General features: G+C 37.6%; 1 protein-coding gene across 2 annotated transcripts in view; it reads right to left on the reverse strand.

Moving 5' to 3' along the window:
- Window positions 1-9,219: 9,219 nt before the first annotated feature.
- The window catches only part of cd276 (CD276 molecule), a 95,001-nt gene continuing 78,964 nt past the window's right edge, over window positions 9,220-25,256 (reverse strand). Inside the window, exon 8 of one of the 2 annotated variants that reach the window (XM_026914215.3) lies at window positions 9,220-10,361. The gene's annotated coding sequence lies outside the window, so the exon portion shown is untranslated. Of the gene's footprint in view, window positions 10,362-16,366; window positions 24,754-25,256 lie in introns of those variants that run through there. The other variant, XM_026914216.3, reaches the window with a different exon arrangement.

Genomic DNA, 25,256 nt, shown 5'->3' on the forward strand with positions numbered 1-25,256 from the left:
AAAAATGAATGTGAAATGTTAATTTAAAATTTTTAAAATAAATTGCATTATATTAGTTACATGTGAAAATAATTGAATAGTGTGAGAAATCCCATGGCAAAAATTAACATCACATGAATAAGAAACATGAACAGAAATGAAATGTATAAATCTCACACTTGAAAAATAAAACCAGATGTCCTTTGTGTGAAGAAATGAACATGTGAAAATAAGTGAACACCATGTGTAAAAATCACGCATTAAAAAATATGAGTAATATATATATACAGTACTGTGCAAAAGTCTTAGGCACATGCAAAGAAATGCTGTAGACTAAAGATGCCTTCAAAAATAATGAAACTAAATGTTTCTATATTTAAAAAAAAATACTATAAAAAGCAGTAAACAGTAATAAATGAAACAAAGTCAATATTTGGTGTGACGAGACTTTGCTTTAAAAAATATATATATCAGTCTCTGGTTCAATATATGCAGTTTTATAAGAACGTTAACTGGTAAGTGTTACTGAGCATCTTGGAGAAGCAGCTACAGTTCTTCTGGAGACTTTAACTGTCACGCTTGCTTCTTATTTTTGCAGCGAAACCCAGCAGCCTTCATTATGTTTTTTTTGTCTGAAAATTGTCTCTTGTGTAATATGCTGCTTTCTTTACTGACATACAAACGTTTTTCTGTAACATTTAATTTTGTGCTGGAAAACTAATGTTTGGAAATCTAAAATATTTTTTGTACTGACTCAAGTCATAAAATAAAAATCTATAACAAAGTTTTTACTAAAAAAAAGACTTTTGCACAGTACTGTATATATATCACACATGAAAAATAAAAACACATCCATTACAGGGGGAAAAAATGGAAGAAACAACAAGTGAAGTAATTGTAATTTCTTGTGAATTTTATATGTGAATGCCATGTAACATTTCTGTAAAGGTAGCTACTTGAAGGTTCTGTAATAATCACCAGAATGCTGTGAGCTCAAATCCCAGGACTGTCGAGGTACTGGAGTACCTTAACCCTTGCAACTCCTTGTAAGGCACCAAAATTACATTGAGTGACTTTTTTTTTTTTCTGAAAGAGCATGGATTTATATCTCACATATCCTTGTAATTTCATGTAATTAACAAAAGAGCATTGTGGAGGGTAGCGGAAGTGTAGCAGCACGCCCGTGTTCATTAGGAGCTGTTGTACAAATGTGATTTTTTTTTTTTTTTTGCAGAGAAAGCAGTAGTGAGGAGAGCTCACACTCTCTAGAGAGAGAGAGAGAGAGAGAGAGAGAGAGAGAGAGAGAGAGAGAAGCAGGCCAGGCCCTGTGTGCATTAAAAATTTCCTTTTTTTGCACACACAAGGTCTAATATTTTATTGAGTAGGCTGATATCACAGATGAGCTCCTGCATCTTTATTTGTTAGGCTCAAAAGGGCCAATCATTATCTTTTAATTACCATGGCCCAGCACTGAGAGCCACTATAGGCAGATAATTAATCATGCATAATGGCAAAGCATGAGACAGAAATACGAAAGGGGGGGTTGGGGGTTCTGGGTAAGCCGAGCACATCGAGCTAATAGCAAAGCATCAGAGTTACATTATTTGCATATGAACTAACTCCGAATAATGAATTATTACAAGGAAAGCAGTGGCACAGAGAGAGATACATGCCTGATATTTATGTATTCCATATCTGTCGACATGGGCGACATTTTTTCTTAAGTCTGGGAGAAGGCAAGAAAAAAATCTGCACAAAAATCAAGAGTCTTTTTGTACCTGCAAATTATTCGCTGAATTATTAACCCAAACAAATATAAGTATCAAAACAATGTCCTCCCTTAGCACAGGGCTAAACGGCGTCCACCAGGCACAATCAAAATCGATTAACTGTTTTATCCAAATCTACTCGAGCCGCTTGATGTTCAGTACCGCAATGTCCAAGAGTCTCTCCTGGCTCAGGGAGTTTCTCATGTAGGTTTTCAATCGGCACAAACAAGAAAATTTTCTTTCGCATGATGCGCTGTTCATTGCCACAGTCAGGAATTAAAGAGGTTGGCAACATTTACCAGACTGTGGCCTAGCTTTGACTCTTTGAACAGTGCCAATCGTTGATCGAAACTCGCTTCTCCTGGTGACATAGTGCTGAAAGTAACAGTTTTGCATTTGTGTCCGCTTCTGGAAATCCATAGCAGCGACAAATAAATGTCAGGTCCCCTTCGGTGCGCGTACTAGAGCTGAGAATGTTGTTAAGCACAGTCAAAGTGTCAGTGTTATTTTCCTGAAACCGCTCACATATCTCATTAATAGTTTGATCCAGTACACCGAAATGCTATTCCTTGTAATATTCCTGGGCTGAGGCTACATTCAGTCCAGGCTCTGTTGCTTTGCTTGTTCTCCTCTATGGACGTTGAGGGTCATGGTAGTTGTTCTTATCGCACAACTCGACTGTGAACTTCCAAAGCTGCTGAAAGTGGTGATCAGTTGTCATTGCTAAGAGATCAGAGACTGTGCTAGACGCTAGGCTTTTCACAGTAGCACAATGTAAAGTGGATGACTGTAGCGCTTTGAACAGTACATTGCACTGTATGAGAACTCGTCACATCAATATGCAAGGGAACAAAAGAGTGAAATCAGTGACTGATGTCAGCAGGCTATCTGCCTGTCCCCTGACTCGCTCATCATTTCCTTCTCTGAAATTTCACTTAGAGTGTCAACGATAGTCTCAAAGTTATCGAGTATGGCCCTGAGAGCCTCTGCGCGGCAGCTCCATCTTGAGTTGCTGCTCTGTTTTCACAAAGACTCAAACCATTGGTCAGCATGTGTCTCACAGCTGTAGTGGTGTGACATCCATCCACAATGCACAATGCAGAGACATCCACAATGCAGAGGCTGACAATATGCAAGTGACAACTGACATACGGCACCAGTGGATTTTCACTTAAAATGCGTGTAGCTACACTGCGGTCGGTTCTTCGCATGCTCGCAGCACCGTCGTAACATTGTGCTGTCATGTTGCAGATATCAAGATTGAGGCTCATCAGTACATTCTTTAAAGTAGGGCCAAAGACTCACCATCTGTTTTGTCAGTCCCATAAAATCCAATGAATGATTCATGCACAACAAGGTCTCTGTTGACATATCTTCAAGCCACTGCAACTTGCTCATGCCTACTTATGTCTTGCGTTTCATCTGCAATAAGGGCAAAAATTTTGGCTTCATGCTCTTTCTGTATGATGTCACTTTTATCCTGACTGGCCATTATGTTGAACAACTCATTCCGGTGCTGCTATGAACATAATTAAATGACCTCTTTCTCTTTTTGAAAAGTCAGGGAATTAGTTTTTTAGTTTTCTATCCTTAAATCCATCAACTGTAAGAAATTTCCAAGATTTTCTGATTTCATCGTGACCATGAAGAGCAGTACACGAGTGACAACAGAGGAGCAAAGTTTCACATATTTTTTTCAGATATTCTCTGTTCTCATCCACTCTCTTTGCATGTTCACTGCTGATTTGAGTGGCATTTCTTAACCACTCAGTGAGTTTCATTTTTAACCCTGCAGAAATGTGCACACTGCTTGTCTGATATCCATTGAATTTTTTCAGTGGCTTTTTTCCAGTTGCCAAATCCAGTCACTTGGAATGTATCTGTCTTGGACTCGTTGCCACCAAATGCGTGACAGATGAAACAAAAACCCTGATCAATGGTGGGACTATGTTCGAGCCAGTCGTAAATCACATACCATTCTTTCCTGAACTTTCTGCCATCAGTTACTGGAAATGAAATTACTGGCTGATATGGCCCAATCTCAGTAAAGTTTGCCTATGTTTTTGGTCTGTGAACTGGATCTCGCTCAGGTGGCGGGTTGTCTGTGGAGGCTTGGCTAACCTTTCCAAATTGCAGCGGAGCTGAAATCGGCACTGGGGTGGGATTCTCATCTTCAGAATGAATGTCACTTGTCTGCTCAATTACCTGTCCTCCATCAGCAATATCTGTTTTTGTTTTCTTTGAGAAGTAATTATCCAGCATATTGGGTCACTTAGCCATTTTGACCGATCATTTAGTTTTCCCTAAGTTTCATACCAACAACAGTAAACTAATGTGGGAAATAAGAGCAACACACAATTACTAACTTCTAACAGGAACGAAAGTATAGCACCAACCAACAAATTAGCACCAAAATCACTGTTTCAAAATAAGCATATTTAATGTGTTTCAGGGTGGAGATTTCCTTTAACTCTCAGCATTGGATTTGAATAAAACCGTGTGCCAAACTAAATTCCAGTTTCAACATGCAGTTTGTATGATGCTCATTGGTGTGGAAAGGAAACACAATTGAAATTTTGTTCTTGAGTTCTTCTATTCCTAGGGCATGTGTGGTCTTATATCCAGTTTAACAATTCTACAGTGGCGACGAGAACCTCTCAGAATTAAAGATGACTTATCTTCACAGCACCTCTCGCCACAAAGCCGGTGTTATTGTTTCCCTCTCGCTGTAAACAGCGCTAATCACAGTGCACATAGGGAGCGGAGGAAGTGAAATAGCCTCGGGTTGGCACGGACCAGTCGGAGGTGCTCCGGAGCGGAACGCTTTAATGAAGACTGGCCTGCTCCACCCCTACTGAATCACAATAAAAGCCGAAAGAACAATTCAGTGGACACTTTTCATCTTAGTTTGCTTTTATGCTTTGTATTCAGGCCTGTGCTATATGACACCCTGGGCTGTGTTTTACAATTCATATTAGTTTATATTACTTTTCCATAGCAGTCATGACCTGCCTATAAAATGTGGGCTAAATAATGAGCCTGAAGTAAAAACGAGGGCAATAACCATTTAGTAAATGTTTAAACAGATGAAATCAGCTATATAAAATCTGAAAGCTCAAAATAGTGAAACAGCAGTGCATTTGTCGTGTCAGGTCACAATAGAGCTAAAAACAAACTTATATTGCAAACGAGTGAGAAAAAGTGCACAGTAATGCAATATTCCTAGAGCAGGGGTTGCTAAATATTTTGCAGTGGTTTAAAAAAAGCAGCTCTTCTAATTAATATAAAATTAGTACAATTAGCTATTCAAGCATGATGTCAGCAGATTATGAAGCAAGTGTACAGTTTTATTAGACAGACCAAAGGGTAATGATCAGAGAATAGGCAGACAAAGGGGCAAGCTAGTGATGTTATGCTAGGTACTCGAGCTTTGAGGTGTGTATTGCAAATGTAGCACATTTTCAGGTGAAGCCTAATACTGACGCTTGTGTTGTTTTCCTGTAATGACGTCTTCCATGTTGACTTGAAGCTGAGAATGGCTCCTGGTTTGGCGAGTTGTTCGGAGTAGTCTGTACTCGGACCCCATACAATCATATTCAATCTCAACGTATCATTCACTGCCTATTTAAAGGAGCACTTCCACTGTCCAGTTGAAGTTTGCTAATTTTTTGTGCATTTTAATTTTACAGACTTGATTCCATCAGTAAGCTCTAGCAATATACAGAACGATATCTCTGCCTACATGTCATTATATCATTGTCTGAAAGTTTGATGTAACCACAATATGTTACATGGACATGTGTGTTTAGGGTTGTAAATATACTCAAAAACTATGAAATGCCATTTCAGGCCAATATTAAATACATATAGTAAATATGATAATCTCAGTTAATTACTAGTATTTTCAAGTTTTTATGGATAAAATTATGAACAACACTTCCTGTTTATGATTATTTAAGCTTACAAGAAACTACACCATATGGCCAAAATTATGTGGACACCTGACCATCACACCCATATGTGGTTCTTTGCCAAACTCCTACCACCAAGTTGAAATCACACAGTTGTATAGAATGCCTTTGTTTGGTGTAGCATTAAAATCTCCCCTCACTGGAACTAACAGGCCCAAATCTGTTCCAGCATGACAGTGACCCTGTGAACAACGCTGACTGCACCCCAGGCCTCCTCGCCCAACATCACCTGACCTGACTAGTGCTCTTGTGGCTGAATGAGCACAAATCCTCACATCCACACACCAAAATCTAGTGGAAAGCCTTTACAGAAGAGTGGAGGTTATTATAGCAGCAAAGCTTTGGAATGGCATATTGAAAATGCACGTATGGGTGTGATGATCAGGCATCCGCATACTTTTGGCTATATAGTGTAGATACATAAAAAAACTATAACATAAATACTACAAAAACACATAAATACTAAAAAAAACTATAACAACTAGAACTATGACAGTTAAGAGTTTTCTCTATAAATAAAAATATAAATAAATATAAATTAATATTTAGAAATAATACATCAAAGCCTATATACATAAATATATAAATGCATTTATATAAATAAATAAATAAATAAATATTTTTCCTACAACAACAACAACAACAACAGTAATAATAATAATAATAATAATAATAATAATGTTTAATTATTAAATAGATCCCTGGAACCCCTTTAATTCTGGTCAGCACTAAAACATTAACTCTTTCATGCATGTAGAATTTAAATTTTTTTTTCAGTCTGATTGACTCATGAATCAATACAACAAAATTAATTTGTGGTCCTTACCGAGGCTCAGGGGCAAAGGTCATTTTTGTGGTGGTTTCTCCAATACACCGAAGTGCATATCGAAGTGCTGACTGTATCGTCCACCTCTTCATTTTCTGCTCAGTTTATTCCATTAATTCATTTAGTGAATAACCTTTTGTAATGCCTAGCTCAGTTAATTGTTTGAGCATAAAAGTTGACATTGTTAGCACAAACACAATCCTTGATTTAGGTATATAGATGACACGCATCTGCAAGTTTTGCCTTCAGCTTTCGTAACTGCACAGTTTGCAAGAACGGTCAAATATGCAGTTTCATAATTTGCTACTTGAAATAACCCTATTATTTCAATATTTAAATAATGATTATTCAGCGCTGCTCACATAATTAAAGTGTGTAGGCTATATTTTATGCCCTCCGCAATGCTGATGACTACCATATACTAATTTGACCCGTATTTTACATGCAGTAATAAGATTGAGCTAAATCAGTGGGTGCTAATTCATGTGATATGATTCATGTGGTGCCTCAGATACAACAGCCACAAATTAGGTTTTAATTGGAACACTCTACTATGTAAGCCAACAATAGTAAAATATTACATTTTAAAAGAAAGTGGGAAAACCTATTTTTAATGTAGTCATCTTTATTAAAAAAATAAATCACTGTCTGATCTTATGATCTATCTGCGTGCTAATCCCATGCAGTAAATCTACAGTACACTATTTTTTTTTGATTGAATGGATTGTACATTGAATGGTTTGTAAATATACGTATATATACAACCCCCCCAAACACACACACATGGCTTTAAAGAAAGGTCAGTGCTTCATGGTGTGTCCATTTATCAATGTACAGTGTATGATCAGATTAAAAAAAATATATTAAATAAAAAGGGGGAGTATATATGTTTGAGATATCAATTTAAAGCAGAGCTATGAAGGTTGTATATATATATATATATATATATATATATATATATATATATATATATATATATATATATATATATGTATATATATAATGCTCCAAAATACAATATGTTTCCTGCATACGAATATCTGAAGCAGCAAAAGAGGGTTTCAGAACCTGATTTTTAAACTAACCGTTTGCCCTCATGGTGAACTAAACCCTGAAGTCTTTCCACAGCCACTAGCTCAGAATCCATTTTTGAAGATATTGCATTTCATAAAGCATGTGCCACGTTTACAGATAGTCGCTCTGTCCCATGCTTAGCAAAGCTTGTTTTATTGATCGCTTGGTCTTTCCATACAAAATGCACACTTCTACCCTTAGGACAAGAAAATGGGAGGAATGTTCGCTCTTTGTTCTGGCAGAAAGAGACGTTTCTTTTTAGAAAACATCAATGCTGTGAGCCAGGGGCTAGCATGTGCCTCACACTCTGATAATCTAGTGCCTTTTGGTGTCAGGTCTGTAGCTGTTTAGTTGTTAAAGATGGAAAATAATGAATCTCAGGTGGCTGATCATGTTAAAGGTCATGATAGAAGTTACAAGAGATACGATGTAGATACATTTTTATACCACAGCACTGTTAAATTCTCAATTCTGTTTGGTTAGAAGGTGTTGATTAATTTTAATTTGACAGCAACTCTGACAGCTCTGGCTATAATTCAAATGATTGTTTTACTATGTTATGGTTTTTATAGTAACAACTCATTCACAGGGACTTGTATGGCAGGTGATCTACATAATCTATGGCAGATTTAAAAATGTGTGTTTTTTTAAAAAAGAAAAAAATAATCATGAGTATGTTGAAGCTTTCTGTAATGAGATGTTTATTTAACATTTATGGAAGGAGTCTCCAGTGTCAGTCACAAGAAACTCTTCAGGACAGATGACTTTGCACTTCCTGGTTTCTCTGAAATATGACAAACTGTGTTGCTTTGTGTTTTTAACGTCACGAGACAGAAAAAATAAAGAAGCTGGTGCTGTTTATAGCTGCTGTAATGAAAGTGATAACTTGCTTCACGGACGTTCCCGCAATATTAAATGTAACTAAAAATGGTTAAAAAGCATGACATGCCAATTATTAATAACTAAAAAGTTGTAATCATTGGAAAATTGTTGTGGTATAAGAAGAGTAAAACACTGAGGGCATTACACCACTCTGTCACTGATTATTCATCTATAACAGCATGGTCCATTGTGCATTGTTAAGAATAGTTAATTATTCCAATTATGACTAAACACTCTACTCCAATGTCATATCCAGACCCAAAATAAAGGTCAAATTCCAGCTTTACATACAAGACAAACATACGGAGCCATATTTAGACCCAAAGAAAATATCCAAATTTAGCTGGAAAGACAAGCAAAACCTAATCTAGACCTGAATTAAATTTTCAGAACTAGACTTTGACTTACTGAAGTGGTTAAAGTCTGCTGTTTCCTTTTTATTAATCCCAGTACACTTGCCAGATGTTAAATTTTAGCAAATCATGAGACAAACACAAGTGGAAGGGAAATAAAGGCTTCCCTGAAGCTGTCGTCATTAAACTTTAAGCGATCGTCCGAGCCACAGGGATGGCTGCTAGCGATAGAAAGGGTATATAAAGAGACATAATTGTTTTGAGAGCTGGGATACAAACCATGCTGCTGCACGTCTCTACTGAATGTTTATAGAGCATACAGTGGATTTGAGCATATGTCAAAATGGAAGACTACGTAAAACTGATCACAGTAGCAGATGAGATTTTAATGACAAATCATTTTATTATTTAAAGCATGTTCATAATAACTGACTGGCACAATTAATCCATTTGTGGAAAAACATATCAATCTATTTGGCACTGAACATGTTCCAAGTCAAGAACCATTGTTTAAAAAAAAAGCCCAGCATACAAGATTCATAACAGATTCCCCCTCACAGTATCACAGTTGACTTTGATTGAGAAGTTGTACTTCACCATAATACTGTAAGGACAAAGAGAAACCTGGGTGTGTCCTGTGAACCACTTGCAATTTGTACAAGCTTAACTGGAATTCAACCAAATTTCTCCCCCAAGTCATTGAGTTTGCAGAAACAGCTACATGCTGACAGGTACATGTTGGTTCATGGGCAGGCCTTAATTAGTCTGAGCTGGTGCGCTGGTGGAGAAGACGAGGGAAAGAAAGAGAGACTGACTATCCTGGATACACTGATGGCAGCTTCCTTGCTGGTTCTGCTCTTAAGCTCTTCACTTTCCATTAGGTGTGAGGTGGAACATGAGGCAAGGCTCTGCATGCAGAGTGGAGGGAGCTGGTGTCAGTGGTGGAGCTGGGAGCTTGTCAGAGCCAGTGGCCTTCAAACAGCTTTTCTGTTTAGTCTTTGTGATGAAGACAGGAAGCCAATGATGCTGTTGAAATGAGGCTAGGCTACTAGAATGTCTGAGGTTATTTCTATTCGTGCTGTTTAAGAAAATTGGAAAAACAGTCAGATTATAAAACAAGAACTTAACCCGTTAACAGAAATGAAAGCGGAGAAAAATCAGCAAGTGATGGGTTTGATATTTAACATCACTCTAGAACCAGGAAAAAGGCAAACAGCATTCGCTCTCTTTGTCAATGCACAAAATCCAAAAATTTTAAAATACATATCAATTGTTAATTGCTACTTTCTGATTTTAAGCAATAGAAGTTGCACAGATATTTGCAACACCAAAATGGCCCTGTACAGACTGAAAGTGTGTGCCTGTGTGTGTGTGTGTGTGTGTGTGTGTGTGTGTGTGTGTGTGTGTGTGTGTGTGTGTGTGTGTGAAAATCGAATGTGCCTCTTGTTGAACGCCATGTTGCACTGAAGGTTAATGTGAGACTCCATGCTTCATGTGTAGTTTCACCCTGCAAAACAGAAAGGGGAAGACAGGCAAGGTTAAATGAGCAACTGTGCCTTTTATGGAAAGACTCTGATAGGTTTAGATTAAAGTAACACCTGAGCGCCCGTGTTTTTGCACCGAATGCAGGAATGCATAATAACGCCACAGGCCAAGATGAGTGGAAAGCAGAAATCAGCAGATTGATAATCCTTTTGCTGAAGACTCGCTCTGACACCTTGCTGACACCAAAATCTGAAAGGAGGTGAAACCATCACTATCTTATGTACTGTATCTCTAAACAAATTGATGTGATGCTTCGGAATATAAATCTGAAATTATGGACTTGTCATCTTGAGGAGGAATAGAGGCTCTGCATACAACGTGTAGTTGAAACATTACATTTTATTACATTGCATTTTGTGATGCCTCTTGCTGCCAGAGACAGATTCTGAAAGAGACCATGTCGTAGACCCAGAGAAATTTCAGAGCCAGCTCCACACAGAGAATAAATATTGGTGCAGACTAAACATCCAACGGCCAGTCCTAAACATAAACAAAGCAAAGAAAGCCAGGTCTAAACTCAAGCTAAACATTCAAAGCTATTTCTAGACACTGACTAAACATCTAAAGCTAGTTCTACACACAGATGAAACATCAAAAGCTAGTTCGAGACACAGACTAAACATCAAAAGCTAGTTTGAGACACAGACTAAACATCTAAAACTAGTTCTAGACACAGACTAAACATGTAAAGCTATTTCTAGACACAGACTAAACATGTAAAGCTAGTTCTGGACACAGACTAAATGTCAAATGTTAGTTCTAGACACAGACTAAACATCTAAAGCTAGTTCTGGACACAGACTAAACATCTAAAGCTAGTCCAAGACAGAGACTAAACATCTAAAGCTAGTTCAAGACAGAGACTAAACATCTAAAGCTAGTTCAAGACAGAGACTAAACATCTAAAGCTAGTTCGAGACACAGACTAAACATGTAAAGCTATTTCTAGACACAGACTAAACATCTAAAGCTAGTTCGAGACACAGACTAAACATCTAAAGCTAGTTCTATACACAGATGAAACATCTAAAGCTAGTTCGAGACAGACTAAACATCTAAAGCTAGTTCAAGACAGAGACTAAACATCTAAAGCTAGTTCTAGCTTCATTACAGTTGCAAATGCTTATCGACACCTTTCATCTACTTTCAACAGATAACCTTCACTGTGCTTGCTGACTTTATCATTATTGGTATGTTTGAGGATCCAAGTCATTTTCATGCTCTTGTGCGATGTCGTTAATGAGCTAGTGTTATCTGTGCCTTTAGAGACAAAGCACAATGCAAAACTTACTGATAAAACCTAGCATCTTTTAAATTGGCACCCAAGAACTGGATGAAAGAAACATTATCTCACACAAGCTTCAACTAAATGAGAGAAAATCAACAGCAATAAACCCAAGATGTCATCTATCTAATTATAAGTGGTGTGTTCAAAATCAGAAAGTCTAATGTGCTTCTAGTAAGAAAAATAATAACAAGCATTTGTTTAGACATGAAAAAATTAAACCTAATTTTCCAGATATTATCCAATCACACACAGCTAAACCATTATAACAGGTAAGTTCAAAGCTTTACTGCACTCTCAACTCTATTCCCTATGGGGCCGCTTTACCCCGCTGGTAATAGAGCTAAAGAAATAGCTCTCAATGCACCATTAAACCGGGTGGAGAATTAACTTGGACGGAACTTAATTATGTCACACACGAGGTCCTGCAAGTTTGAGACTTGGAGAAGGGCAATATTGCTGGCTAAAGAGCGTAGACAGTTAGTTTAGACACATAATTAGAATCAATCATCCATATACACGAGAGTGTGGCTTTAGCCTGCTAAGTGAAACATTAACATTCACAGAGTTAAGTGGCTCGAAAACCAAAGACACGATATGAATAGGATGTAAAAAATAGGGTAAACCAGTAATAAACAGATGTAGTTTAGGCAGGTAAGAACGCAGGAATAACACTCGAGTGCGGAACAATAAACAACCGCCTCGGTCTGCTTTCAGATAAACCCTAATGCGGTTGAACTGCATTGAGAACAACCCTGATTAAACCCAATTGCAGGAAGTGAACAAAACATGCTGTGTTTTCGTTTGTGGACAGTAGTTTTGATACACCAGCTGCTGAACTGACAGCTAAAATGGCAAAATGATTACAGAGCTGTCATTCTGAAGAAATACAGAGTACGTCTGTGAAGAACACAGAAAAGAAATGCTGGAGAGGGTTCATAAAACTTCTATGTATTTTTTTTTAAAGCACAGTCTCTGTGTTCTTAGCATTTGGTTGATTTCCATGATTTCTATGTGAACTTACACCAAGTTTGCTGATATTTTCTGTTGCCAGATTTCGGCCCAATGAATAAAACACTTTTGATGTTTCTGGAGCCACCACGTCCCACACGCCTCTCACAAAACAAATGTTTCTGTTGTTGTTGTTTTTTGGGTTTTTGAATTTGTACATTGTGAAAATTCATCCGATCCAATAAAAGCCAACAAAAAGTATTCATATCACTTTGATTCAGACTGAACAAATGGACTAATAGGCGAGAAAACATTACTGCCAATGAAAAAGAAAAAAAAAACAGGAAGATACTCCAGGTTAATATAACTTTTTTTTTTAATATCATACATAATAATTATGATAATTCAAATAATTTTCATGGTAATATTAATAGAATATGCATGATTTTTGAGCAGGTGCTATATAAATCAGTGATTAAATTTTTACTGTTGCATTTTGGCACAAACAATAAATGAAAAAGATTCCTACCACATCACTGGTGAATTCTTGATTCTGGACACTAATGTTAATTCATTTTCTATTCTATTATCTGTAATGCAAGTCACAGGTTTATATTAATGCACTTGCTCTAATATGTTATCGTGTCTAAAGTACCAACTAACACAGGGAATTGTATGGTCAACGTTCCACATAAATGGATTAGAAAAAGTGTGTAATCACTGATATGAAGATGTTTATTTAGCATTTTTATCAGGACTCTCCAGTGTCAAAGCTTTGTAACAGTCAGTGATGAAGCTGTACCTTTAAACATCTAAAGCTAGTTCTAGACAAAGACTTAACATCCAAAGCTAGTTCTAGAATAAAAATTTAAAAAAATCTAAAAATCTAAAGCTAGGTTTATACACGGACTAAACATCTAAAGCTAGTTCTAGACACAGACTAACATCCAACGCTAGCTCTAGACATGAAGTAAACATCTAAAGCTAGTTGTAGACACAGACTAATCATCCAATGTTAGTTCTAGACATGAAGTAAACATCTAAAGCTAGTTCTAGACACCAACTAACATCCAACGCTAGTTCTAGACATGAAGTAAACATCTAAAGCTAGTTCTAGACACAGACTAAACATCTAAAGCTAGTTCTAGACATGAAGTAAATATCTAAAGCTAGTTCTAGACACAGACTAATCATCCAACCCTTGTTCTAGACATGGAGTAAACATCTAAAGCTAGTTCTAGACTGAGCATCTAAAGCTTGTTTTAGATACAGATGAAACATCTAAATCTAGGTTAGACACAGAATAAACATCTAAAACTTGTTCTAGACACAAACTAAATATCTAAAGCTAGTTCTAGACACAGACAAAGCATCCAAGCCTTATTCTAGACATGGAGTAAACATCCAAAGATAGTTCTGGACACAGACTAAACATCCAAAGTCAGATGTATATGCAGACTAAACAGCGAGATCTAGCTCTAGACACACGTTATACTAACAAGCTAACTCAAGAGACATTTAAGAGGTGAGCTTACATGGAACGTCTTTCCCAATTAGTTTTGTTTCTATCAAAACACCAAATTTTTATAACAGCATGCACCCAAATGTTGTATTCCTTAATTAATCCTTTGGCTAATATGTCTATCCACAACAATTTTCAAGTGTGTGTGAATCTATTCTGAGCACTAAGCCATTAAAAGAGCCAACAGTGATACAAGTGCTGCAGCAAGACTACATTTCCAGCAAATAACAATACAGTTAAAAGAGCTAAATACAAGGGTTGGAATAAGTGCTAATACTCCGGATACTACACACACTAGTTACAAAGCAGTCAGTCAAACTGCAAATGGTACAACTGTGCAAGTCAAAGAAGGCCAACCTGCTTTATCTATGTATAACCGAGCTAAAGAAATAGCTGTCAATGCATCATTAAACCTGGTGGAGAATTAACTTGGACGAAACTTAATTATCTCACACACAAAATCCAGCAAGTTTGAGACTTGGAGAAGGGCAATATTGCTGGCTAAAGAGCGTAGACAGTTTAGTTTAGACACATAATTAGAATCAATCATCCATATACACGAGAGTGTGGCTTTAGCCTGCTAAGTGAAACATTAACATTCACAGCATAAAGTGGCTCAAAAAAAAAAAAACAAAGACAGTAACCAGGAATAGATAGATGCACACAACCCGCTCAAGCTAAAAGAGAAAATGTTCTCGTGGATGTATTTTACCTGTCAAAGTAATAAGACTTTATTCTGATACAGATTTGACTGGATTTGATGGTCAAAAAAAGGCAATGAGAAAACATTGTACTCTAATACTTAAAGTTAGAACTTCATCTAAGTAAGGAAAATGAGAGGACACCTACATAGACAAATGTACACATCCAGAGGACGGAGATAGAGGTGGTGTTTCTGTATTGTTTAAATGTTCTTGAAGGATCTGAGTAATCCTAAGATTGAGACAGTTTCTGTTGCTGCACCGTCATGGAACTACAAGTCAAAAAATTTCAAATAAAGAAATGGCCAGCAGACATTCTACTCAAATAAAATTAGAACAGTAGCTGCGACATCCAGCAGTTCCACGTTCACAAGAGAGTTCAACCCCAAACCACATCCATATGAATAAGAGAGAAGAAGTCCTCATGAAAACACACTTTAGCTCCAACTTCTCGAGCCTTTGTGGCTTAGCAGGCCTCCCGGTAATCCATCATACAAATGAACACAACATTGTATTTTCACACCTGCTTGCTCTCCCAGGACCCAAATCCCCTCTCAGGTCTCGCTCTGCATGGGAATGAATGAGATGGATTGCCAAGGAGAAGAGTTATCTAACGGGTAGGATCAACTACACATTTTGTAACTGTGAGGAGCCAGTACATCGGAGAGAGAAACAGAGAGAGAGAGAGAGAGAGAGATTGATAAGCAAATTAGGACACATTATCAAATTTTCAGAAGATGGATATCCAGGGAAGATACCATTTTAAATGCAATTCCCAATTCTGGCCTCTTATCCATGTCTTCACGGGGAAGCAGCTGAAGGAATAGATGTGGTTGGGAACCAGGGGTGGTAAAGTTCTCAAGTTCCCAAGTAAAATTGCAATTACACATCTAAATAAGTACTCTAGAAAAGTATAAACTCATATTTACTTAAAGTATGATTTTTTTTTAAAGTGAGCAGAAAAATTCACAGAAGAAATAGATAATCTGCTTCAAATGACAAAAGGATTTTAGTTACTGGTGGTAAAAGAATGCCTCTTTTCACCAAGGAATCAAAGTACGTAGGGAAACATTAGCTAAAGCTGATAACAGCCTTTATTCCCAATCTCTAAAATGTTAGCTTGCATTGTAATAACTCTAATCATATCCATTGGACCTGCGATGCAATGGCATTATTCCCAAGATCCACTGGGCAGCATGCAGGAAACCTCTTAAGGATCTGGGGGGAGTATGGTTGCAAAGCTGAAACGTAAAGGAATAGATGGAATTCCTCAACACAGGAAACTCACCCAGCCCAGACACAGAAACAATTGACAGATTGATAGCTCTTTCTCGAGTCTATGGGTGCTGAATACTAATAGCTATGTGTCACAATATAAGCTCATTCACTCATCTTCAGAAACCGCTTTATCCTGGTCAGGGTAGCAGTGGATCCAGAGCCTATCCCAGGAATACTCTGCGTGAGGTGGAAATACACACTAGGGACAATTTAGAGTAGCCACTCTACTTTCTTGGGAGGTGGGAGGTGGGAGGAAACCGGAGAACCCAGAGGAAACCCATGCAGACATGTGGAGAGAAGGGAGAACATGTGAAACTCCATGCAGACAGTAACCTGAGGAGCTCAGGAACTGAAGACCCTGAAACTGTGGGTCACTGTGCACCACAATACAAACTGCCTCAATATATACAAAACCTGTGCAGCAGCACAGAAAGTACAGTGATGCTTATTATGTCTCATTCTCTCTGGTAATTAGATAGACTCCTTGAAGCGGTGATGCTAAAAAGTCACCTTAAGACTTTGCGAATATAGTGTATGAAAATGTAGTGAGGAGAAACTTTTGTAGGAAGTGAAAGTCAAAAGTATTAGAAGAAAGAAAAACTTAAGTAGATGCAGATGCTTAAGAAGCAGATGTACTGTATGTACAGTGACTAATGTTGGGAACAAGTCCTCAAACTTAAGTGCTCAAGCAAATTTTCGTTGCTTGCAGAAAATGTGGCTCCTAAGAAAAGAATTCAGCATCTCCTACAAATCAGTGCACCTCTATTCCCTTTTCCATAAACGGTTAAACACTGAAATCTACACATAACTACTCCTCTGTGGAGAAAATCCGACTGACGGAGGACTGAGCTGCCTCCATGCTGCTCCTTTAGCAGGAAACGAGTTGTGCTGACAGTTTCATTTGTGTGGTGCGCAAAGGCCCGCACACTAATTTCCTCGGCCTATAGGAGATTGTTCCGTTAAAAGAAACACACCGGCACAATGGTCTCATTATAATGAGGCACTGTAAATCCAAACTGCATTCATTCTCCCCTTCATTTGCATTGAAATGGAAATGCCATATTTCATTCTCTTCCTCAGTAACCTTACACTTATTTATATATTTACAGTACGGTGTAAAAGAGGGAACCGCGCTCCTGTGGCTCTGTTGACTCTAACGATAGTGAACGATAGCGATAATAATAATGAAATTCAAATGGGGTTGTGGGAGGGGAAATAATCAGCGAGCCACACATACATTCCATATTGTGAACATTAGAGCTTCTGCCACTAAGAGACCGTAGATGCTGTGTTGCTTTAATATGTCCCAGTGCATGCCAGAGTGTTGGGATTACAGATGCACTGGCAATTAAAGGGTTGAATAATGCAGGTGAAAGTACAATATACTGTTACACAAGTTCAATACTTTCGATTACAATACTACAATGCGGTAACAATTCAATACTCTATACTTTCAAAACTTTTGATCCACAGACGCTGAAGAAATTCATATGTGCTCCTTAAAGCTTGAGCATCCTGGGTTGCTTTTGCTAAACAGCAAATAGATTATATAGTCTTTCTGTAGCTTAATTTTGATGCACTTATAAATAAAACTGACAACACAAAACTGAAATGGGACATTATGTATTAATTGCCAACAATTTCCACTTTCAGGTCCATTAACAGATCTAAAACAAGCAAGTGTTGGGTGTTGGTTGAACCAATAGGATTTATGCCTAGTTGAATGCGAAGTCGATCATAACTTCCAGAAATAAATTTAGTTTCCCTCATTAGTCGTAGACCAAATTAGCATAAAATCTGACAAAATTCTGACATAGCAGCATACACAAATGTACAAGCACACACAATTGTGAAGGAAAGATGAGAATTTGAGAACGTCAATTTATAAAAACAGCAATCTGTTTTTTTGTTTTTTTCCTAAGTATTTTAAACCAAAGATTTTATCAGTATCATCATATTTTTTATATACACACAACTATACACACACCTGGGCTTCCATTCTAAGGTGTGCTGCTGCTTTTTTTTCCATGCTAATAAAACTCTGGCTGAAGGGAAACTCATCCTGCAGCAGTAACAGACAATACACACTCTGTTTTGGTCCAATATGGAGATGGAAGTAAAGTTAATCAACAGGCAGAAGATTTGCCAGCTCAAAAATGAAATACCATGCTGTATGACTAGCATTATGGTGCTCAGCTACACTTGCGTTCTTGTTTTGGCTTGAAAATGTTTTCATTTTCATCCTCAGTTTTCAGCATTTGAATTACAGATGGCATTCCTGTAGCATGAGTCTCTGCATTCCAGCTTATGGTAGGGAACTATAAGGACCAGCACATGGGTCAGAACTATAAAACACAGTGTGTACAATATTATGTGTGAAATTATCTACTGTATATTGTATACAGCCACAGAGGAAACACACACAATGCATTCATCCATTCTACTCATTACATTCATGACAGAATTATTGCTAGGCAACTGGACACCACTGTAGCTAGCCATCTGCATAGATCCATAACCATGAGCTAGCTAGCTCATAGAATTAATTTGGGTGAACGTGGTGGCATTGGCAGTCAGATTTTCTGCTCATCAACCGTTATTGTTATTTATATACAGCAGTTTTGACTTCTCGAATCTGATTGGTCAGAAGGTGTTGAGATTTTAAGCAGATTTTAAAAATGTGTTGATATTTAACAAAGAAAAATATGTAACTATTGATATGGGGAGGTTTATTTAGATGTAAGGAGATGTTTATTTAATATTTAAGAAAGGATTCTCCAGTTTTAAGTTTTCCAACACAGGGAATTCTTTAAGACAGAGGTCTTTGCGTTTTGCAGTTTCTCAGTAACATGACAAGCTGCATTTTCTGTCCTATTAAGAGAAACTGAGTGAATGACTGTTTATAACTCCTACAATGCTAAAGTGATAAGCTACCGTCCACAACATTAAATGTAACTATAAATGGATAAAACATTAATCAGTACGAAGTTGTCATCGGTGGCAAAGTGCTGAGGTATACACTTTGAGGAATACACTTTGAGACTTATTGGAAAATAATTAACTTCAGGGTGGTAACAGTAACTCTGCTTCATGTCGGGTCACATCACACCACCACATCATTGATTATTTTTCTGTACCTGCACACTACAAAGTGTTTTATTCCTTGCATATGCTTTCAAGCGACATTTTTGTGCTTTTTTTGTTTTCAGGGAGTATGACACTATACTTGGGGTCCATATCAACATCAAAATTATGCCAACCATTGTACAATATCAAGCAAGCACAGGAAAATATTAGCTAATAATTGACTCCTCTGAATCCATAATCATGCTAATTAACCAATCCTGAAATCAGCGTGCAGCAGAACACAGCCAACATGGCTATCAAATGTCATGACAGGCCACGTGACAAAACAGAAAGGAAATCTTCTCTCGTCTCTTGTATTATTTTGGATGATTTCACCCTCTCCACTCTCCTTCAAGGCCCTGTGGTGTTAATTATACTGGCTCTCTCCCCTAGAGCAAGCGGAGCTGTGCGAGTGCATTAATCTTGATTCTCCACTTGACTACAAAGCCTCGTTTGAAGAGTCTCCTTTGGTAAGCCCTAAAGGCAGGGTGTGTGTGTGTGAGAGAGAGAAGAAAGAGTCACAGCTCTGTGTTTTCTCCGATAAACGTGGGCAACTCGCGAAGCATCCAAATCACCTGCACTTTCCTGAGAGTCTGCGTTTGCTCACTTTCTAATGAATTTTCCAAAGTGAAGCAGCTCTTGCCTGTAGTGCCGCCCATGGCCTGTTTGCCAGGGTTTGTGGGTAATTTAGCTGCTTGAAGTTTGGATGTTCTGTAGGGGAGGTCAGTGTGAGCTGAATGCTTCTCCCACAACTGTACAATTCTGTACATTCTGAACCAATGAATTTTGAAGGGAGTAAATTACACATTCTGCTTATACTCTTCACACTTCACATCTTAGATGTGGCCTTGCTCCCCAGTCACTCCCTGTGGCTCTAATTACAGCACCACACTTCTTTGAAAGGTATGGCCCTGTTTGAAATTAACACACTCAGTTAATGTGCGGTGATACACTTCTGAAAGATCACAGCCGAGCAAGCGTTCAAGGAATACATGAAAAGACTTGTTGTGACTTGTTGTGAAAAAAATGTAGTTTGGATATAGAATGCTTACAAAGCAAAATACTACACAAATATAATGCAAAAATATAGAAGGAAAGATCTCATTAAGTGACCTGACATCCAATATATTGATGGTCTGCAGTGAAGGCTTGTCCAAATGTTTTAAATAATGCACATGCCATACCGTCTTGAATCAAAAACTAATATTCCAGGGCTTCTGTAACAGAAAAGAGTGTTTTAATATTGCCTCTTACTGCTGACCCTCGAGCATTTTCTAAATTTCCAGTTTTCCTCTAGGCCTTTTTGAATAGTTAATGGTTAAAGATTTGTGTATGTAAAAACATGCATTGAAGACACCCACACACAAAAAAGTTGTCTTTCAAATGAGCAACCTCACAGATCCTGGTTCCCCGGTTCGATCCTGAGCTCAGCTGACTGTCTGTGCAGAGTTTCTTATGTTCTTCTCGTGTCCACGTGAGCTTCCCCTGGGTTCTCCGGTTTCTTCCCACCTTCCCAAAATATACCAGCTATGCTAAAATAGCCCTGGGTGTCACTAAGTGTGTGAATGTGTGTGTGCATGGTGCCTTGTGATGGACTGGCGCCCCATCCCGTTTATTCCTGCCTCACACCCAGTGTTCCCGGGATAAGCTCCGGATCCACCACAAACTCTGACCAGGATAATGTGTGTGACTCCACACCAATAGCATTTAAATAGATATTGTGGAAAGGTTTTCCTTCAGCACGCAACGTATACTCTTTAATTTATGTTTATATTGTATTTTGTACAGGTTTTTTCCCCCGATACATCTCACAGCCTTTAAGTGGTGTTCTACTGCACACACAATTATGTGTGCGGCCAGATTTAATTGTGGTTTGAATCTTCTCAGGACTACCTTCTGCTGTGAGATCTGAACTCACAGCAGTGATCAAGAATAAACAGCACACACAAAAATCTTTACATATTGTTTTCTACCTCTACACTGCATGTATCTTAATTCACACAACTGTTTACATAATAGAATACGCCCCCTTTTGGCACTCGTGTGATTTATCCCCTTGCACATGCAAATTAGCGTGCATTATTTGGGATCTGTGTAAATCATCTTACTTTCTTAAAGGGTTGTCCTTTTTATATAAGCTCTATTATATTATATAAGCTCTTTCTATTTGGTTCTATATAAAAACTAAGTGTTCCCAAGAGGGTCAAACAAAAGAACCTTTAGGGTTCAGAATTTAACCTTTATTTGTTGTATATTTGGGCAACAAAAAATGAATGTTAATATAATTGAATAATCTGTCAACTTTTTTACATCATTACACCTAAAAATTAAGTAAATAATTTAAATTCCAATTAAGAAACGTGACCATTTTAAAATAATGATGCAAGAAGCTTTAAATTTATATCATTGCTTTTCTCTTACTCTCTATCTCTTTACTTAATTGACACTAAATATGAACTTAACAAGCTAAAATAGGCCTCATTAAACTATAAAATTGTTATGCAAGTATTTCACATATTTTAATATATGGCAAAAGATCAAGCATGTAACATGGAAGTAATATAAGGCAACACAAGGCTAATATCTGAATCTATTTCACTTACCAAGCATGAGCATTCAGTAATGTTTAAATGTTTGCACTCCATCACATTTGTACTTTTTTTGAGTGAAAAACTCCCAGTTTTAACATTTCACAGGCAGGCAGTTTGAATCCTATAAGCTTATAGAAGAAAACATTATGCAAATAAAGCATAATGATTTGCTTTTCAAATCATGATGATATCAAAATTGTTGTATAGTCAGGATTTTAGGATATCTTCTCTACTATTAGACTGTTTGGAAAGAAACCTTTGATGGACACTTCAGACTGTTTTTCCTGAATCTATAGACTTTAGACTTTATTGTCCCATCTCAGATTACACACTTTATCCAGAATAAAAGTAAAAAAGATGAGTGAAATTCTTATGTTACTAAGTAGTCAGTTAAAAGGAACAGATTTGGGTAATACTGTGCATGATGGAAGTGTGTATAATACATAAATGTATAAAATATAAAATATAAACTATGTTTGACTATATATTGCCATATCGCAACCATATAACCATGTATCGCACTAAATATAACGTGTCAGTCATGTACAAATATAAACTCTGTTGTAGTAGTTCTTTCTGCTGCTCCTATTAGGGGTTGCCACAGTGGATCGCTTTAAACATACTGATTTGGCACAGGTTTTACGCCCGTCCTGACACAACGCTCCCCATTTATCTGGGCTTGGGACCAGCACTGAGAGTGTACTAGCCTGTGCACCCCCAGTGACTGGGCTTGGCACCCAGTATGGGGCTCAAACCCATGATCCTGAGATCAAGAGTCCCACACGCTACTAACTGAGCTAGCTGGGCACCTACAAATATAGACTTATGTAAAAGGCTAGAAAAATGACATAAATATGAAAAAAAGACTGCTAGTTTCTTAGGGAGCTGCCATGTGTGGCACCATCTTGGATTGTGGTCTACATATTTCCTGATTTTGGGTGCAACCGTCATCATCAGCCACTGGTACACACTGACTTAACCTGGGTTTACACTATGATTTTTGGTCTGATTTTGTTGTTGTAGACAAAGAAATCACACACAAGAACACACATAATCAAAAGAATTCTGGTGAGCTGAGAATGCATAATGTGACATGCTCACCAGTGGCCAATTTAGTGCCATTGTGACCAACGTTCTGGGAGTGTTAATAATATTTTATTAAAATTTCAGAGTGTGGCTGCTGCTACAACACTAAAATCCACCAGTGGGATTACGGTAAACTTACGGGACAGTCACAGCTATGCTAGTGGAATGTAGCATATAGTAATCACAGGTCTATCGTTGGAGGATCTTCATTGTCTAATCTGACACGGAGAACACGTATCACACAGCCGGTTATAGAATTCGGCCAAGACATTATTGGGATCATCTTATACATAGTGAAAACTACAGTCTAGAACTAGCTTTAATAATTCAGATGTTGGAACTTGCATGAACTTGTATGAATACTTTGACATTATGGCAAAGTTATCTTCCCTAACAGTCACACAGAAGACACTGACAGTGCACTGAAACTTATGAATATTCCCATTACAAAGAACTAACATGCATGTTTGCATTTGCACACATCACAATGCAATAAATCATATGCATACACTTCTTTGATTAACTCCGTGTTTACAGTTTGTTTGGCACAACAGAACTCAGTTAACTGATTTCACAGAAATGCTTTCAGCATTCATACATACTATATTATGCAAACATTGCTAAACTGGAAAAAAAACGGCCAATGCAGAGCCGTCTGAGAGACTGACACAAACAATGAATTAGTAAAATGACACTTATAGTCATTTACATATACACACTGAGCTAACAGTAGTACATATTTACATCATTTGCAAAGAGAATACATTTGAAAAGAGAACAAATATACAAACCACAGAGAACAAACTAAGAGTAAAATCTCGTAATAAAAGCATGGCCCATTTCTCCCAGAAGCTCATAGGAAGTGCTTTTAGTGCCACTGTGAATATATCTGTGTGTGTAGTTTCATGAGTGGATTCCCAGCATGAGCAGATATTTTGCCGTGCTAACATTGAGAGGCTGCTGAAAGAGCGATGGAAAAAATATTTAAAGGATGTGATAGTTAATACACCAACAAATGTCATTGTGTACTAATATAGATGAAGACATCGCAATATTTACCTTGAAATATGCTACATAAGAAATAAAATATGACAGTGGTAAATAATAAACAACGGGGTGGTGTGATGCGGCCCGACGCAAAGCAGAGTTACCGTGACCATGTCAAAGTTGATTATTTTCCAATTACAGCACATCCTGGCTAATTTTATGTAGCTAGCTAAACAACAGTGATCAGAACGTGCCTCTATTGGCTATTGGCTTGGTGTAAAGCTACTTTACTGTTCTGCCTCAATATTGATGTTTTAACAAGAACAAATCTTGCACACTACAACTTTAAAGAGATGAAATGCATAAACAAATAACTACTATTAGAAGTCTAATAACAGAAGCCTACTAGAGAGCCTAATTTACGTAACATTTAATACTGCTGTAGTGTTATATACCACATAATGTCTTCCTCTATAAAAAAAATTATAAAGTTGTAAGCATTTCGCAAGATATCGGGTCTTACAGTTCACACCATGAATTTTTCATACCATCCCAGCCCGATTTCAGTCCCAGCGGTCCCCCTCCTCTCACTCATCAGCATTATGACTAATCTATAGCTCTTGATTGAGTCTTACGGCAGCTGCTTTCCAATTTTGTTTTCCTCTCAGTTAAGGGAAGCAGTCAAGGGATCTTGCAGCGAGCTAGATTGCGAGATGAGCGAAACCAAACTCCAGGCGTGTTCATTAGTCGTCATTGATCACCTGTCTTCCTCTCATCCATCCATCCCTCCCTGCTCTGCCCTTCCACTCGACCTCCCTCCTCTCAACCTATAGGGATTGCATGCCAGAGAAATTATTCACAACCTAAGAAATGTAAAGTCAGTCAGTGTTTTTCAGTGTATTCATCAACAACTCTTATCCAGTTCCTTTCAGTTTTACAAAAGGCATACCTCACAAACTGAACATGTTCTGAGCCCTTGGCAATTTCAAGGGAAAACATACATCATTTACAAAGGCATTAATAGCAAATGCATATATCCATATGAGACTAATTAGGGTTTTGAAAAACCAAGCAAGCTTTTGATTCTAGTTATTCCACTTCATATATTTACAATGAGTGTGAAAAAAACACTGCAAAGCTCAAAATATATATCTGGCTTGGTCAAAAGATAACTATAACACACTATAAGAATTTCTTGATTCAAGATTTACCCTGGCTTGCGATCAAAGTTACAGCAACTTTGAATAGTGATGCATTTAAAAAAATCAGCCAATTATGATCAGGTATCGATTCATAGATCTTAACATTTGGAAAATTTGTGTTCCACATG

This window comes from Pangasianodon hypophthalmus, chromosome 6 (genome assembly GCF_027358585.1).
Source record: "Pangasianodon hypophthalmus isolate fPanHyp1 chromosome 6, fPanHyp1.pri, whole genome shotgun sequence".
Classification (NCBI taxonomy): Eukaryota; Metazoa; Chordata; class Actinopteri; order Siluriformes; family Pangasiidae; genus Pangasianodon; species Pangasianodon hypophthalmus.